Source organism: Gadus macrocephalus, chromosome 7 (assembly GCF_031168955.1).
Source record: "Gadus macrocephalus chromosome 7, ASM3116895v1".
In the NCBI taxonomy this organism is placed as follows: Eukaryota; Metazoa; Chordata; class Actinopteri; order Gadiformes; family Gadidae; genus Gadus; species Gadus macrocephalus.
Window position 1 is genome coordinate 6,715,372 of NC_082388.1, and position 18,308 is coordinate 6,733,679.

Consider the following 18,308-nt stretch of genomic DNA (forward strand, 5'->3'; position numbering starts at 1 on the left):
GATACAATATTGCAAGCCGTCCAGCAGGGCGCACCACAAACCCAACCTCCTCAACAGGCATTCCCCCCCCCAGTACAACAGCTTCAGAGCCAATGGTCACCCACTCCACCATTCATATACACCATTCAGATACACCTACATAATACTGGGAACCCAACAAATGGGAATAGGCAGAATCAGAATAAGGGGCCCAAAGGTCAGTATATAAACAATTTACAACAAGGACACCAAGGACAGTTTAGAAACAATCAACAACAAGGATCCCAAGGACAACGCAGAGGTCCTTTAATATGTTATGGGTGCAACATGGAAGGACATATTAGGAGGAATTGTTTGGCTAACCCCTATCCACCACAGCAAGGGCAGGGTAACAGCTATCAGGGAAGACAGGAACAAGGAGGTAGCTACCAGGCAGGTCCCTTTATGGGACAGGGATACTAGGGGTGCCCAGAGAATCCACAGGGGGAGGGTCAGCTTGTAGCAATCACAAAACAAGCTGATGAGGAACCGATACTGCAGGTTCTGATAAAATATAGAGGCACGCCAATGATGGCCCACACTGGAGCCACTTACACACTATGCCTCTCACCTCCCCATGGCAGGAAAATTCACCAAAACTTTAGGATTCTCGGAACACACGCAGTTAATGCCTATGACAGCTCCAAGGATGAGAATCGGTGAATTCCTATTTTAAGTTGTATATGTGAGTGAGTGAGTGAGTGAGTGAGTGAGTGAGTGAGTGAGTGAGTGAGTGAGTGAGTGAGTGAGTGAGTGAGTGAGTGAGTGAGTGAGTGAGTGAGTGAGAAAGAGTTAGCATTGAGTTAAGTTAGAGGGGACAGATGAAGTGATTTGTGAAGAGTGAGACAGAGAAGAGGAAGAGTGTGTGGATTTGGCAACGAGAAGTGACGATGAGATTGGAGAAGGCTTTCCGGTTAGAATTTTCTTTGGGGAGATTCATATCTTTCGATGGCCTTTTTAAGATTAATAAATCTAGTTTTGGAGAGTGTCCAAAAAACGAATAAACCAGAAAGGAAAGGAAAGGATTACTGAAAGTGAAAATGGTTATGGAGATTTGTGAAAGCAAAGGAAGTAGATAAAGAGAGGTAAAGAGAGTTAGAGAGAAGGAACGTAAGTAATGAAAAAAACCCGCAGGTGGGGGCTGGACAGAGAGACAACAGAGAGAAAGAGATTGAATTTGCATTGTGCCTAATAGATTATTTGTGCGTTTGGATGTACTCTGTAATTGGTTCCTGTATGTAACCCATGTCCACTGTTTTAGAAAAAACCTAGAACCACCGCTGGGATTGGTGATTCTGTGGCTCTTGGAGACTCTCCATCGCGTCGGAATATCATGTGGTATATATCATTACATCTTGGTACACAGAGCACTGGTGAGACAACGGGTTGGATCAGAGAGAGAAGGTGTTTGGAGAAGGGAGAGGAATGTATAGAAAGCAAAAAGGGCGGATGAGGACCGACCCGGAGGTAATAAATCAGCGGAGAGGTGGCTGGGGTCGTTTAGCTCAGGAGGTAGAGCAGTTGTCTAGTAACCGAAGGGTTGCTGGTTCGATCCCCATCTCTCCTATCTGAGTGTTGATGTGTCCCTGAGCAAGTTAAATGGTGATTAAAGGATTTAGGAATAATTATTTAAACTCCAAAACATGAGCAATTAGCGTTAAAAAATTGTCTGCACACCACACTCCACAGGAGTCAATGGGTTCAATGGCGCCAGGGTAAAGTGACTCATCAAAAGAGGAGCAGACCCAACCCATGGACTCTGCGTGGATAGGTGGATGTTATTTTGGTGCTTGGACCTGACGAGGTCTAGGTGCCAAGATAACAACACAAATAAAATATTTCCCTCGAGATTATGATAAGTAATAGACAATTTATTAAAAGTGATCTTATAATTTAGAAAAAACAATCTGCAATACTTAAAAATTAGACCAAATAAGTATGATAAAACGTTATCCAAATTTCTAATTTAGGTTATCCACAATGACATGTCATTCAAAATAAATAAGTAAAATAAAATAAGAAAGGATGCGTATGTGAGTCTGTTCTCGTGTGTGTGTCAGGGCTGCCGAGGTAGGGGAGAATCCTCTCCTACTCCGAGTGATGGAGTACATAAGGGGATACACAAGCACACTTCAGATAAAACAATATGGTTAATTACTAAATAGAAACAATGTATCAATTCAGTGTTGAATAAACTAGTTAAGATCAACATAGAGGATTTGGGTTTGGTATAGTAGTGAATCAAAATATGGGGAACATTAAATGCAAGCAATAGGTAGAATAAAAGGTTTAATTAGGTCGTCCAATTTAAATAGATAGTGAAGGGCAATCGGGTAGGATTATGAAGAGAATTGTGATTTTGAGTAACGGTTAAGACAAAAGTGAGTCGCCCAATATTGAAAATGCAAGTTTTAATATTGTGATTTTTGTCTTCTTTCACATCTCCCTAGTAAAGGACAGTAGGTGGGTTGACGCCACATCTGCTGGGAAGGAGTCATACGTGCTATGTTGTCAAATTGGATTCGGAAGTAGTGGGTTTACCTTCAAATGCCACTAATACTGCTGCAACACTTTAATAATTTTAACTCTGATAAATTATCTTTTGTTTTATAGTCGCCCTGATGTGTATTCATTACGCACACATATGGCTGCGTAAGGCAGATGCGGCTGATGACTCTGTCTCCATCCCTCCACTTTGCGATCTATACCACCATATAGGTGGGGATTGATCGTATCCCAGGTACGGCATCCTGCAATAAGCCAGTATGGAAGGCTGGTTAGCCAACAACGGGTAAGATCCCACCTTGAAGCCCGGGACAACCTAAATCAGGCACAGTCACGATTACTTGGCAGAGTCACTGTGAGCACTGGCTCACTTGATCATGGAGTGACGGACTGCAACCATCATAGGAAAAGCCGGCTGATGAAAGGTGGAGGGGGAACAGGAGTCAGATATGTCAGCTATGGCAGCAGAAGTGGTCTTGGAACGGGGCATGTCGCGTTTTTATTTTATTTTATTTTTCCTTTGTGGTATAGAAGGCCACTAATGCATGTACGTTTTTTCGGTTTAGTGCATGACTTTGGAACAGCGTGGTTTCAGGCGGCTGATGGTAAACCCACCCATATGGGGTTTAGGATTTGGACATACTGGTTTCGATTTCCCTTCCCAAAAGATTGGTTTCAGTTTGCTGATGCTTACGGTTAGACTTTCGACGTTGGTTGCACCAACGGCGTTATTAGATTTGTTTATCATTTACTGCGCATGGCTTTGACCATTGCGCAAGGGGGGAGGTATTGAGGAGAATTAGGAAATTTTTTGAAAACAAGGTTTTTCTTCACCATACTTGCAAACAATAATTAACATCCAGCTAAATGAGTGTGAAATATTTGAAAAAACAGTGTTCAACAGATGGGTAGAAGCAGTCCCATCAGAAGACCAAAGTGCGGTTACGGTAATTAAGGTTCTGACTAGAGAAGTCATGCCAAGGTTTGGAATTCCGTCACAAATTAGCTCAGGCAATAGGGCAGCGTTTATTCAGAAAACACTCAAACAAGTGATTTAACATCTGCATGTCAAACAAAGATTAGGCTGTGTCTACATTTCTCAAACCACAAGGTATGGTGGAGAGAGGAATCGGACGCTTAAGACAAAGATTAACAAAATTAAATTAGAGTACTAACTTAAAGGACTAATGCACTACGACTGACACTAATGAGTTATCGCATGAAAACTAACAGAACGATGCATCTAACCCCGCATGAAATGCTTACGGGTCGACCCATGCCTTCGCCTGTCATTCGAGGGCCTCACAAAGGACCTCCATTGGAACAATTGGAAACTGAATTAAGACGCTATATGGGACAACTAACTGGCATACACAGGCTTATTTACCAACAGGAGAAAGACAGAGTTCCAGAGTTGGAGGAGGAGCCACCAAGGGGGGTGGAGCCAGGTGACCACGTGTATCTCAGAGTCTTCAGGAGAAAGTGGAACAAACGAACCTAGGAGAGAAGGACCATACAAAGTCACCAACGCAACACCAACAGCCATCCAAGTGGAAGGAAGTGCCACGTGGTATCATCTCAACCACTGCACAAAAGCTGCTCAACGCATACCAGCCATAGAGTATTAGCATTAATATCTCATTCATTGTCCAAGTCAGGCTGGCACCTCATACAAAAATAATCCACTACGGTGCCGCAGAGGGAACATCTAGTCACGACTGAAAAAAGGCGAGATAGCGATACAACCAGAGCCCGACATTCTCTGATCCTACCAGTTAATTATACAGCAAAATGTCAAAAAGGAGTGGACAGGACATCAGAGCTTTTTTTAAAGCCAAGCAATTGAAGCTGACATGCACAGTAAATGTGCTAGTGTCTTATGAGCTCAGCTAAATTAATATTTATTCTAGAAATATATTGTAATTATTGAGGTTTTTTTAGCTAGCTAGCCTCTACCAGCGCGACAAATTGTTGGCTAGCATGCCTGGTGCTACGTAGTGTTTTGCCCTATGTGCTTTAACGTTTAGCTTTCCTATTTAAATTACACACACTCCAAACCTATATTTTGTCAAAAACCAATTACAATATTGATAACATATACCACAACCAACATACCGTCATAGTGGTCATATCATTACAATAAAGGTTACAAGACTTTTGTTTGCACACCACATAAATCTCATAAAATAGAGGGCATAATCAATTGAGTTAACACATTTTTATTTATTTATAAGGAACAGGAACCAAGTGCATCAGAGCTTAATGAAAGGCAGGAACTGGTAGATGGCAATGAAGAGGTGAGTTGGCAGAAACAAGTTCCTAAAGGGAGAAAACACTGCATTTTAAAATAAATAAATAAGACAGAGATAAATCAATTAAGTTATCAATCTTCTGTCTTTGTTTACATTTGATCAGGGAGAGGAACTAAGTCAATCAGAACTTAGTGAAGCTAATGTTGGCTGTAGCTTCAACGTCAATGATAGAACTTAGAATCTATCAAGATGAATCGTTCGCTGCCCTCGGTCAAACTACGACAAAGGAGTTTGTACAGATTGTCATCATCATGAATAAATATAGATACGTTACGTTACCTCCTCCGGACCTCCTCTCCTCAAATGCATGAGGCTGCAACCGCAGCAGATTGTCCATGGAAGTGCGCAGGAAGCTGTGAGGTTCAGATTACACAGAGAAGGAGCCGCCCACCGTAGCCTACCACCCACCCCTCCCCCATTCTAGAACTACTCATCCAAATGTTATAATTGTTGCAAATTGTTGACGGCTGTGTGCCGTATCCAGATGGATTGGTTCGCATCTGTCTCGCGCTATTAACATTCATTTTTAAAAAACGGCATTACATTTATTTTTTTTATTTTTTTTTCTGGTGGGGACAAAATGAGTCTTTACGAAAACTGGTGGGGACGCGTCCCCGGCGTAATCGACGCCTATGCACAGAAGTCAAGGGGCAACCAGCGCTGGGGCTGCTTGTTAAAGAATTCTGGGGAAATCCCGCCTCACCAAGCGGGACCGGGGAACCCCCCCCCTTTAGGGGACTCTGACCCGGGGATTCCACCGGACGCGTTACGGCAACGTTACGGCTGCGGCACGTCTTGGCCGCGACTTTGCCCTGCTTGCATTTCCACCGGGCGCGTTACGGCAGCGCAACGCTGCCTTGCGAGCCAGCCGTATTTCCGCGGGATCACGAGATCCTGCGATAATCCTAAACCTAATGTACTCATCTTCCACTCCCAAAACTACTGCAATTAAATGCCAGGCTTTGTCCTTTCTGACATTGTTCTTATAAAAAGGATGATTTGAGACCCTTTGATTGATTGACTGCTGACCTGGTGCCACCGCTCATGACGTAATAATGTCGGTGTTATATTTATTGTGTTTTATTTTGAAAATTGCCCGGAATGCTCTATGGCTTTTACTTTTTCACTTCATGCCCTGATCGATCTGCTCTGTTGCAATTGACGCGGTTCAGCAACGGCTTGCGGCAAAAATAGAAATGCTACGGAATGATAGCGCTGCGGCACGGCGAGCCGCTCCTGGGACGTTGCTGAGACGTTCCGCAGCCGCGCCCGGTGGAAATGGTCTCATTGATTAGAGTGGAACCTATCTGCTGCGGTGACCGCGGCCAAGACGTGCCGCTGCCGTAACGTTGCCGTAACGCGTCCGGTGGAATCGAGCCTTGAGGGAGCACGGTAGAAATGCACATTTCAACAGACCTGACAAGGTTTAAGTACCAAAATGACAACGCAAATTAGATATTTCCTGAGGGATAACCGTAATAACAGACATTTTATTAAAAGTGATTGAATAATCTAGAGATACTTAAAATTAGACTAAATAAGTATGATGAGATATTATCCATAATTCTAATTCATGTTATCCACAGTGAAAAATAAGGGTTGAAAAAAAAAGAGGAAGAGGAAAGAACCATGTGTGTGTCTTCTCGTGTGCGTCAGGGCCACCGAGATAAGGGAGGTTATACTCCCCTGGTGAAATACACGTGGAGGAACTGAAAGAATACTTCAGAAAAAACAATAAGGTTAATTAGGAAATGGTCTTTATTATAATTTATTACGATAACATTTGTGTCAACCAATAACTAACTTGTGAATTGTTTTTTCTTTATGTTCAGTTTTTGTTTTGTTTATTGTATGTCACCGTACCTTTATTATCCAAATGTATAAGCATAATTGTTATAAGTTCGGATGACTCTTTATTCTACCCAGTTTAGACAGTTCTGATTGACGTGGCTCAGAATTCCCCCCACAAACTTGGTGTCAGAAGTAGGATCGCGACTCTCCTTGGGATCCCCCGAGCCACTCGTCAACTGACTGATCGTTCCTGCGGGTTCCGGAGAGGTGACGGTGGGGCTCGTGGGGGACTCCGGGAGAGTGGGCGATCACGGGTTCATACGGTGAGAATTCATGATCAGAAAATGGAAATAATGTATCGACTTGATGTTGATCAAAGAAAAACTAGATAAGGAGAACACGGAGAGACGTGTTGAGTACATAGGAGTGAATCAAAGTGTGGACAATATCAAATGCGGGCAATAGGTAGAATAAAAGAAGATTAGGTCATCCAATTTAAATAGTTAGTGTAGGACAATCGGGTAGAATAATGAAGGGAATTGTTATTATGAAAAACGGTTAACACAGAAGCGATATTGAATATTCTAATTTTAATATTGTGATTTTTCTTTTTACATCTCTTTGGTTAAGGACAACAGGTGGATTAGAGCTACATCTGCTGGGAAGGGATCCTACATGCTAGGCTCTAAATTTAGATTCAGAAGTAGTGGGTTTACCTTTCAAATGCCACTACTACTGCTACAACACTTTGGTCAAATGTTAGCATTTGTTAGTATGATATTTTTAACTCTGATAAATTAGTGGCCAAAAACTTCCTTAACATAAAAAAAGGAAATGATGGATATACAGGGCGTTTTTAACATACTGGATCAAACAATGTTCCCAACACTGACACAGATAATTCAGATTGCACTCACAATTCCTCTTAACAGTTGTAGTTGTGAGCGATCTTTCCTAGTGTTGAGAAGGCTCCACAGCTGACTTAGGTCAACAATGGGGCAAGGAAGGCTTCACTAACTTCCTCTTTTGTCCATTGAAAGGGAGCAACTATGCAAAGTGAGTCAAAGCCAAGTTATTGACCACTTTGCCACCATGAAGGCGAGGCGATACAGCTTAATAGAAAAAAATAATCATTTATAAAGGCTCTATGCAGTAGTGCATGGAATTATTTAGTTAAATGTAACAGCTTTGATGGTTCTATAACATTTTCCAGGTTGATTGGTGGCAACGAGCCACCTCACCTTAAGTCAGAAATTCTATTAGTTTTAAACCTTGTTTCTTGCCTTTTTAGTCCATGTCGTTCTGGCAAACTTATGCTGTTTCCACACAGCTTGTAAATAAGTATAGATGTACATTTTAGACTTCACCTCATAAAGGGGTGAAGGTCATAAAAATACTTTTTGCTATTTGTTTGTTAGTTACTTTATTTTCCTGAAATACTTATTTCTACTGTGGATTGAGGTTTAGGTAGCTAATAATCTCATCTGTCCTATCTTAAATGGTTGCAGTAAGAGGATCTTATTGTTTGTAAATCTCAGACGTGTGTATGTGTTTAAATAAATATCATTGTACGTACAATGTACATTGTACATTGTACTTACTCATGAATCTATCTTTGAATCTTTACCTTGACCAGTGCTTTAATATAGCCTACAGTATGACAGTGACAATAATGATTTTGAAGCTCGTATATACCCTTCTGTATCCATCTATTTCATATTGTGCAAACATAAAATAAGAAAAAGAGTATTGGCAGTTGGTTGCCCGTGCCCCAGTAAAGCTCTAGGTCTAGCAATGCCCCTGCTCTGTACTATCTAACCCCTACCTGCTCCTTATTGACCCGTCTCTTCACTGCCTAACCCTTACCTGCTCCATAATGGCTGGTCTCTGTACTGTCTAACTCCTATCTGCTCCTTAATCATCTGTGTCTGTACTGTCCAACCCCTGCCTGCTCATTAATGGCCCGTTTCTGTACTGTCTAACCCTTACCTGCTCCTTAATGACCTGTCTCTATACGGTCTCACCTCTACTAGCTCCTTAAAGACCTGTATCTGTACTGTCTAATCCCTACCTGCTCCTTAATGACCAGACTCTGTACTGTCTACCCCCTACCTGCTCCTTAATGGCCTGTCTCTGTACTGTCTAACCCCTACCTGCTCCTTAATTACCTGCCACTGTACTGTCCAACACCTACCTGTTCCTTAAAGACCTGTATCTGAATTCACTGTCAGTCACTTTGGACCAATATTAATTTTGACAAATAGTAATGCAACCGTATGTTTATTAACGTTTTAAAAATTTGTTTTTCCAGAAAACAAACCATCAACCTATTAATATCATAAATAAGTTATACATATTTATGAGTGAAGTACAGTATCTGAGTCTTCTCCCTGCTGTAATGAAGTGAGCCACACCAAACCGTCCAACTCGGTAACAAGGAAATTATGTTGTGAATTAACCAGTTGGACCAGTTTCCCTTCCAGTTTACCCTCCTCTCAGACTAAGTTCCTATTGGCTGCTGTTCAATGACCTTACTGTAGGCTACAAATGTAAGATGTCCTGCTCTATGTGGGACTACACAGCATTTCTAAAATCTGGATTGAAGCCAAAGGCTGTGAAGAAGGCAGGCAAGGCTGTCATCAGAGGGGTCTGTTTGACGTCAATCAAACTGCGCACTGGGGGAGGGTTGAGTGCAGGTGTCCCTGTCACCGTCTATGCTGCCTGCTGTGCTCAGCCCAACACAGAACATCCAGTCACCACAAAGTCTCACGCTACGCCGTTTCAGGAGGAATATGTTGGAAACCACCTCAAAGAAAAATGAAATGCACTCACAAAAAAGACAGTAAAACACCTTAAAACTGGGAAAAAGCAAGGTTGTTCTCAGAGTTACTTGATTTCAACGTCCATCGCTGGTCACGATGTTAAGCAACATGAGAGAATGTCTATTTCTCAAGGTAGAAAGATACGTTTGTAGACTACCTCTCTGCATTGGTAACGTGTCCCTCATTGTCCCACACTAACACACTCTTTGTCACACATGAGGTTTGTTGGGATCTAGCCAGTGATTAAGACTTAAAATATAAAGAGAGCTATGATGTCTGCAAGCTCAGATAGAAAGACGGAGACACAGTGAGAGATTTTAAGTATGCTACAGTTCAAACATGCACCATGTAAACATTAGTAACGCTTTTAACCACATGTGTTTACCGATAAATAATGGATCAGAGTTGAGTACAGTACCTTCGTCTTCTTCCTTCTGTAATGGAGTGAGCCACAACAAACAGTCCGACTCATTATAAGGAAATGTTGCTGTGAACCAACCAGTTGGACCAGTTCTCCTCCCAGTTCACACTCCTCTCAGACTAGCCTCCTATTGGCTGCTGTTCCATGACTTCACTCGGTGATGAAGAATAATAACTTTATTAAGGGTCCCATGGGATGAAAATCTCACTTTATGAGGTTTTCTAACATTAATATGAGTTCCCCTAGTCTGCCTATCGTCCCCAAGAAGCTAAAACTTGCGTTCGGTGTAAAACGAGCACAAGGTATCCTGCTCCTAACAAGCATTGAAGAAATAAAAGCTCAGGCGAGCTGATTTGGAATGTGGCCCCATATGTCGTCATAAGGGGCCAAGTTACCTCCCCTTTCTCTGCCTTGCCCGCCCAGAGAATTTGGCCCGCCAATGAGCTACGACCGTGCGACGTTACCATGGAATTGTTTCAGGAAATAAATCACACAAATATATTGCATTATAGTTCATCAGAATGCAGTTAATAGTTTATTATTTGACAAAAATCGACTAAACTATATTGGAAACTATTAATTGCCTCAGTTTAACAATAATGCAATATTTAAGCAAACTATTAATTGCCTCCGTTTAACAATAATGCAATATTTAAGCAAAGTGTTACCTGTAGTAAGTAGCAGCCCACCATTGGCAACTACTACATCAATAAGAATGACAAAATGTATTTTCTATTGATTTTTATTTTATTTTATATAATTTTTTCCTGAAACAATTCCATTGTAACGTCTCTGCCACCAGTCTGCGAGTGTAATTTGTAGACTGTCCCTAAAACAGGTAGCAGCCAGAACGTTGATGACGTTGTTGCACAGACATGATAGCAACAACATGTCTTTGTGATTTTTCGCGATACGGTGTCCTAAACTGTCCTCAACATACTTAGCCCGTAATGTAGTGCACTTGCGTAGATGAATCCGATTGCATGGTAAACCAAAACTGAATATCCGGCGAATATCAAACCGGAGGCTAACTTGTACCTGTTAAGGCAGCATGCTCCGGTAGAGCTGCTCTTTAGCATCGCGCTAACCTCCTTCCCCAAAGTCACCTGGGGGAGGAGGGGCTGTGCAGGGCTTCTGGGTCAAGAGCATAGCTGGAGTAAGGACGAGAGGAGACTCCGGGTCTGAAGACACTGGGACAAGGGGTCTTGCATTCATCACCGCAGTAATCTCAGCCTAAGGGTAGTCAAGTCTTTGTGTGTGAGACGCGACAATCCACATTGAAGGAGCAAGCAGTCGAGGATGCGACGGGCGATGGCAATCATGCGCTCCCATGCGCCCCCATGTGTGAGATGAGTGGGGTGGGTTGAATACCCAGGTGCAGTTGTGCTCCTGGAGATATTTCTCCATGGTCTCTGAGCTGGAGCTTGGTTTATCCATCTTGAGTTCTCGGCAGGCACCAATGAAATTGGTGCCTTGGTCCGAGCGTATTTGCTTTGCTGGGCCTCTGATGGCGAAGAACCTTCTCAGGGCATTAATGCAACTGCTGGAGCTCATGGCTTCTATTACTTCGATGTGCACGGCTCTTGTGCACATACATGAGAACATGACAGCCCATCTTTTGATGTTGGCGTGTCCTCCTCTGGTACGACGTGAAGTGACCTCCCATGGTTCGAAGACATCCACACCGACATAGGTGAATGGAGGTTCTACTTGTAGACGCTTGGCCGGCAGATCTGCCATTTGCTGGTGTTCTGCCGAAGCTTCTTGCAGGTGACACACTTTAAGAGAATGCTGGGGTTTGTTTCTTCTGTTGCTAGCTTAGACTGAGCTATGCGGCCTCTGACTCTGAAAAGCCCATTGCTGTCGATGAAAGGGTGTAGCTTCAATAGACTGCTACGAGGGGGGAGATTTTTGTTCGGAGGCTATGCTCTTCAGCTCTTCTGCATAAAGCTCATGCTGGACGGTCTCATCACGAAGATCCTGGCTCTATCCATCTCCTCCCCTGAGGGGCCCCTTGGACAGATGTGCCATCCTCTGCAGCTGCCCTTTTGTGCCGGCAGTGCAAAAGAACGGGCAGCATGGATCAAAGGTGCAACTGTGGTGGTGACGGTCCATTTTTAGCAACGCCCAAAGCGTGTGGGGTCTGTAAGGTGACGAGAGACTACGGTAAGGTTGATATCTCGGGGTGTAAGTCGGAGTCGGAAGCGGGGTTAACAAGGTTGAATGTCCCTTGGACTTTGAGAGGGTGGGGAGATGGATTCCGAAGAAAGGCTGGTCCGGAGAGCCATGTTGTGCTGCTGCATGGGCTGAGGAAACTAGGCCGTCCATTTTCCAGAATGGAGGTTTGGAATGTTCCGACGTGGGGTGGCTTGTGCGCTCCCCCGAAGCACACGTCGCCGCCGACGACGCATCCAACGTCCAGCTTTGGGCGAATGGGGCGTCATGTGGACCTTTTATTTGGCTTCTTACTTTTGCCGCTTTTCCACTGCATGGTACCAGCTTGACACGACTCGACTCGACTCGACTCAGCTCGCAATTTTTGCGTTTCCACCGCGAAAACATGGTACCTGGTACCTGAAGTGGCTGCTTTTTCTAGTACCGCCTCGCTCTAGGTTCCAAGCGGCTGAGCCGATGCTAAAAGGTGACGTCGGCAGACGGCCGGCCACTTATTGGCCAGAGAGTGTGACGAAGTCACGAGAGCGACATGGCAACCATGCTGGTAACAGCCATAGCAGCGCCGCAGCCAACATATATTCCACTTCTTCAACTTCTTCAACATGCCAGCTAATAATAGTAATGTTATCGATGTCCTCCATTGTTGTTATGTGGGTTCTGTCCATGTGTGGGTTGCGTAGGTCTTGTTTGCGTCGCGTACAAAAATACGTCACGGCCCTTTCGCGCAGCCGACCCCGCCCATGTCCAGGAGGTACTATTTGCGGTGGAAAAGCACCCGTGCTGCTACCGTGTCGAGTCGTGTCGTGTCGAGTCGTGTCGAGTCGAGCTACATGTGCGGTGGAAAAGCGGCATTTGTGTACTCTGAGAATGTCTCTACCGAGAAACAGGAGTATGTGTGCATATGGAACCAGGGGTGGGATCTTGTCTGCTATGCGTCCCAGGTGTCCGTGGTGTCGAGCAGCATTGGGGGTTGGGATCTCCGAACGGTTGTTTGGGATTTGGTTGCATTCGAGGTGTGTGGGAAGAGGGAAACTGGACTTCTCATTGGCTGACTCCACAACGTAACCACTTTCTGCCAGCTGTCTCCTTGAGAACTGAACATGTCCTGAGCGTGTATGGACACACGCCACATTGCAGATGCTGAAGAACTCTGACGTCGCAAAGGAACGGTTGCTTTGCTCGTTCAAGATAGTGTACATTCATCTCGACTCCTCCCTTCGTCCTTCAGGAAAGACGCTGAGGCAAATCTTGGAACATGCCCTGAGACACATTCCATCTCCAAATACTTCTGTGCACTTGGAGGTGACTTCCTGATTGTCCGCTTGTTCTCCTCCCTGCTGCACACCTGCCCAGAGTCAGTCTGATTGGACTCTGGGTTTGGGGAAGCAGTATGGGAGAAATTAACCATTACTTTGATATTAACTATGAGTATTATCAGGCCTTTATATCATGTATATACATTAATAGTGGAAAGCAGCAAAATCACCTCTGGATTCATAGGGGGGGCTCACACGGCGCCAGAGAGTCTGGGGCCAAGGCGTACTGACGTCCCCCCATTGTTTAGATTAACTGCAGGAGATGACCACATACTTAAAGGAATGTATGGCTGACCGTCCTTACCATATAGGGTCATTCTGAGCATGCGCTGAAGGCGATCGTACCATATGCAAAACAGTTCAGTTTGAAAGAATAAAAAAGACCGGGATCGGATGACCCGGCAGTGTCTTTGCAAACCTTCAATTGCATTTTATAAGTGTAGGAATGCGGCATCAAATCCTGCTTACTAAACAGGCCTATTCTGGTGTGTTCTTCTGTTCAAAGTGGCTGAATGTGTTAGGCCCAAGTCTCCCTGAAAGTGCACTATTTTATATAATTTGCTGCAGTGGAACAAAGACTATAAGGGTATGTTCATGTGAAAGATATTTGCTATTACATAAAAAAATAAAATCACTGACCTAAGTGCATAGGTATTGCCTATAAAACCGCCCTAAACTCGTTTAGTGCGCACTAAATGTGTGAAAGCACGAATAAACTGCTGAAACAGAAGTAGCGTCATGCAATGTAATCCATTGATTTCAACAATGTAACTGCATTCTACCAACTATTTAAATTGTAACTGCAAAGGAATACAGTTAGCTATAATTTGTATTCTGAATACGTAACGCCGGTACATGTATTCCGTTACTCCCCAACACTGTGACTGTGTGTATGTGTGTGTGTGTGTGTGTGTGTGTGTGTGTGTGTGTGTGTGTGTGTGTGTGCGTGCGTGCGTGCGTGCGTGCGTGCGTGCGTGCGTGCGTGCGTGCGTGCGTGCGTGCGTGCGTGCGTGCGTGCGTGTGTGTATGTGTATGTGTGTGTGTGTGTGTGTGTGTGTGTGTTTGCACTCTGTGTGTGTTTGCACTCGTGTATGTGTGTGTGTCTGTGTGTGTGTGTGTGTAAGCAGTACAGGTAAACAAATAATCCTCTTTAGTTAGTTAATGATTGATTAATGACTGCTCTTACTCAGGTCCAGGTCTGGTTTCTGACAGCGTGGATACGATCACTTATTTATTTATTTTTGGTTTGTTGTCTTGTCTGTTTCGTAACTCTGAAAAGTATTCTGTCATGTACTTCTCCTTCAAATTAATAAAAGTATTCCTTAGCTTTTCATCGATTGTATTTTGATGCTTTGGGAGTCACATGATTTCACTGCAGACGATAATACAGATAGACGATAAAAAAGACTTAATGTCCGTGACGTAACTTTAGTTTCACTCTTTTAATGTCGAACATCATCACTGAGACATGGTGGTTTTATAGCTTTATATGGACCTCCTCAAACCTTTGCTGTGTCTTATCTTATCACTTGATACAGTTATGGGTGTGTTGTGGTGAAACCCAGCCCTGATCATCATAAAGGTTTTAGGTGTAGTTAGCTGTTGTTTAAAGCCTCCTTCCTCATTCCATCTGTCTTCACTGAGGAGCCCAGCATCTCAGTCTTTACTCAGAACCTTTAGAACCGTTTTCACGTTCTGTCTCTGTTCTAAACACTTCAATTGTGTTTTGGCGAACACCTGCATCTCTTCCTTAAATGGATCTTACTTTCCATCCTTTTGTGCTTTTCTATTTTCAAACTACACGGGGAAGCACACATTTTCACCACAGAGAAGCTAAGGTACAGTTTGCTAAATGTCATGTTTTCTTAAGATTATTGGTCATATATTCTCGCTGTAGGCCTATTAATATATAAATTAATCGGTTAACAGTTCAGGTTAATTGCTTCCAGGTTCCTGCTGTAAAAGAGATATTGATCTCAGAGAGACAACCTGTCTGAATGAAGGAATATGGGTCAGAACATAAATAACTAGTTTCACTGTGTTGAGGGCGTTTTGATATGGAACCTCTGGTCCGGAACGGAACCGAACTCACATTGAAAACGGTTTGGATTCAAACATTCCCTGTTTTGTGCTGAAAGGACGAGTTGATCATCTCTTGGACTGTATGAGTGTAGTGTGTTGTGGAGGCTTATTGGTACCATTAATGACTTATTTTTGGTTTTATGAGCATCCATAAGGGTTTAGTACCCTGATCTTTGCACTCTTGATACCAGTGACTCCACTCTGTGGTAGAGATGTTAAATGAATCGCCGTTTTTCGTTTTCCAACGGCAGCAACCATAAACATATAAATAAAATAAATAAATTATCGTAGTAGCATAAAAAAGACGTCTAAAATTAGTCTAAATTTGATGTTGAAAAGACGTCCACATGCCCTCTTTTTGAGACACAATGTTGAAATTTCAACATTGTCCGGGATTTATTAAAGCCTCATACATGTTCACATTGAATTTGCGTTGTGTTTCTCTGGGTCGTTCACAAACTAGTTAGGCTACGCCTTCCCCTACTCAGTTCTGTTCCCTTTGCATTGGTGGAAGTGAGTAGGGGGAGTGGTTAAGTAGAGCCTTCAGATTGGCTGGTCTGACTTACTTAGTTACCGTCATGTTTGTATTTATTTTTTTACCATTATTGTTTTATTGGGACAAAAGTTAACTCATTTCTCCTACAAATGATTGATAAAGTTCTATCTATTGAACAGAAAGAAATACTTGGTCAGACTTTGCACACTTTACCACAGCATTGGCCTACTGAATGCCACAGATATATTTTAAGCATTGGACTGAATGCCACATAAATATATAATTATGTTTTTGCACGTTTGGGAAAAGTATATGCCTCTACTGGTGCTGCTTAAGCCAATAGCCTTTTGAGGAAGTGTTGTTTCTGAATATTAGTGTTAAGGGCCAATAATACTTACTATCATACATTAGTCACCATGTCTGTGGACACATTTGTATGCAGAGAGCCCTGATATTAAGTAAAAGTAAAAGAGCTCTTGAAACCTTTGGGGGATTTGTTTCACCTTCCTGCATACAGCATCAACAGAACTGTGGGGTAACACCGCCCCCCCCCCCCCCCCCCCCCCCCCCCCCCACACACACACACCCCCAGAACCTCACAGCAGGAGTTCAAAAGGGAAAACATATTCTTTCCTAATAATGATATGGATGACATCTAGACATAGATAATAATAGTGTGTACGAGATCTAGACATAGATAATGATAGTATGTATGAGATCTAGGGCCCTATCTTGCATCCAGCGCAATTTACTTTCTACACCGACGCATGTATCTTTGCTAGTTTGCACCCGGCACAAAGCCGATTTTCCCCCGCAGCAAACCTGCGCCACTAAACTTGCGCCCTGAGAGGCGTGTCGGCGAAAAGCAAAGGAGTGTTCCAGCGCAAATGATATGATCTTACAGATCGATAAAGCAGTTGCCCATCTGGCGACAAATACCTGGTCTAAGTGCACTAGCGGATAGCGCAGTTGGTGTTGCTATTTTGACGTACCACGGCAGATCAGAACTGCAACATTTTTCCCATAGAGGCTGCATGAATGAACACTAGTAGGCTATGCCATGCGTTAAAATAATAATCATGATAAACTCAAGCAAAGTAGTCTATATTACAGCCTTCCAAAACAAAATCTTGTTTTAGAGTAAACGTTGGTTAAATTATTTGGGAAAGAACAGCTAATACAGCGAGAATAAATAATAATAATAATAATAATAATAATAATAAATCAATGCATCTGCAAACACCGTACAGCAAACAAATATTTTCTTGACACAGACATCGTGTACAAGCCCATAACTTTAAGGATTGATGAGTATCCTTTTTCAATATCCTTTTTCAAATATCCTATAGTATTATATTATATTTTATGTATTATTATTTATTGCTTAACTATTTTGCTCTATTCCTGACCCTTGAGCTGCTGTAACGTGCATGCGTGTGTGTGTGTGTGTGTGTGTGTGTGTGTGTGTGTGTGTGTGTGTGTGTGTGTGTGTGTGTGTGTGTGTGTGTGTGTGTGTGTGTGTGTGTGTGTGTGTGTGTGTGTGTGTGTGGAGTACAGGAAAACCAGTAATCCTCTTTAGTTAGTTAAAGATTGATTAATGACAGCTCTTACTTAGGTCCAGGTCTGTGTCCTGGTTTGATCTGAGGTTAGATACGCTTCAAAAGATTTCCTTACTATGTTTGTTTGGTTTGTCAACACTACAGTAATTTTTGTCTGGTACCCAAATTCAATCCACAGAAACAATATGGAGTTGTGTTTTTGTTCAGTTCTCCAGTCTGCTATGAATGAGGAGAGAGAGGAGGGGGGTCCTACCTCTAAAACCACTCTGTCTGGGGAACATGGCCGCAATGGCCAGAGGAAAGCTAAGAGGTAAGAAGAGGATCTCTCTGTGTGTGACTGTGCGTGACATCATGACTCCATCATTACTCTGAGTAACAGCTGTGTGTGTGTGTGTGTGTGTGTGTGTGTGTGTGTGTGTGTGTGTGTGTGTGTGTGTGTGTGTGTGTGTGTGTGTGTGTGTGTGTGTGTGTGTGTGTGTGTGTGTGTGTGTGTGTGTTGTGTTGAAGCCCAGAGCAGCAGGAGAGAGCAGACTCCCCTGGACCCAGCTGTGTCTCCATGAAGAGTGACTGGTCTATGGATATACCCGCTATGTTTAAAGATGGAAATCAGTCAATTGAGAAAAGGTAAGGATTTACCAGATATTATAAAGATACAGCTTCTATCAAACATCCATAACTCCTGGTTCTTGTTTTCCTAGAGGAGACCAGCAGAAGAAAGCAGACTCCCCTGGACCCAGCTGTGTCTCCATGAAGAGTGACCAGTCTATGGATCCACCTGTCACAATTAAAGATGGAAATCAGTCTATTGAAA

At 43.1% G+C, this 18,308-nt stretch overlaps 2 protein-coding genes across 7 annotated transcripts in view; both read right to left on the bottom strand.

Annotated features, from left to right (window-relative positions):
- LOC132460638 (NLR family CARD domain-containing protein 3-like) overlaps window positions 1-10,061 on the bottom strand; it is a 31,890-nt gene extending 21,829 nt beyond the window's left edge. For 3 of the 6 annotated variants that reach the window (XM_060055432.1, XM_060055427.1, XM_060055425.1), the window contains exon 1: window positions 9,867-10,060. The gene's annotated coding sequence lies outside the window, so the exon portion shown is untranslated. Of the gene's footprint in view, window positions 1-9,866 lie in introns of all 6 variants that reach the window. The other 3 variants (XM_060055430.1, XM_060055428.1, XM_060055429.1) reach the window with 2 other exon arrangements.
- Window positions 1-18,308, bottom strand: part of LOC132460732 (transcription factor 15-like) — a 271,512-nt gene that overhangs the window by 169,258 nt on the left and 83,946 nt on the right. The gene's annotated exons all lie outside the window — the stretch shown is intronic.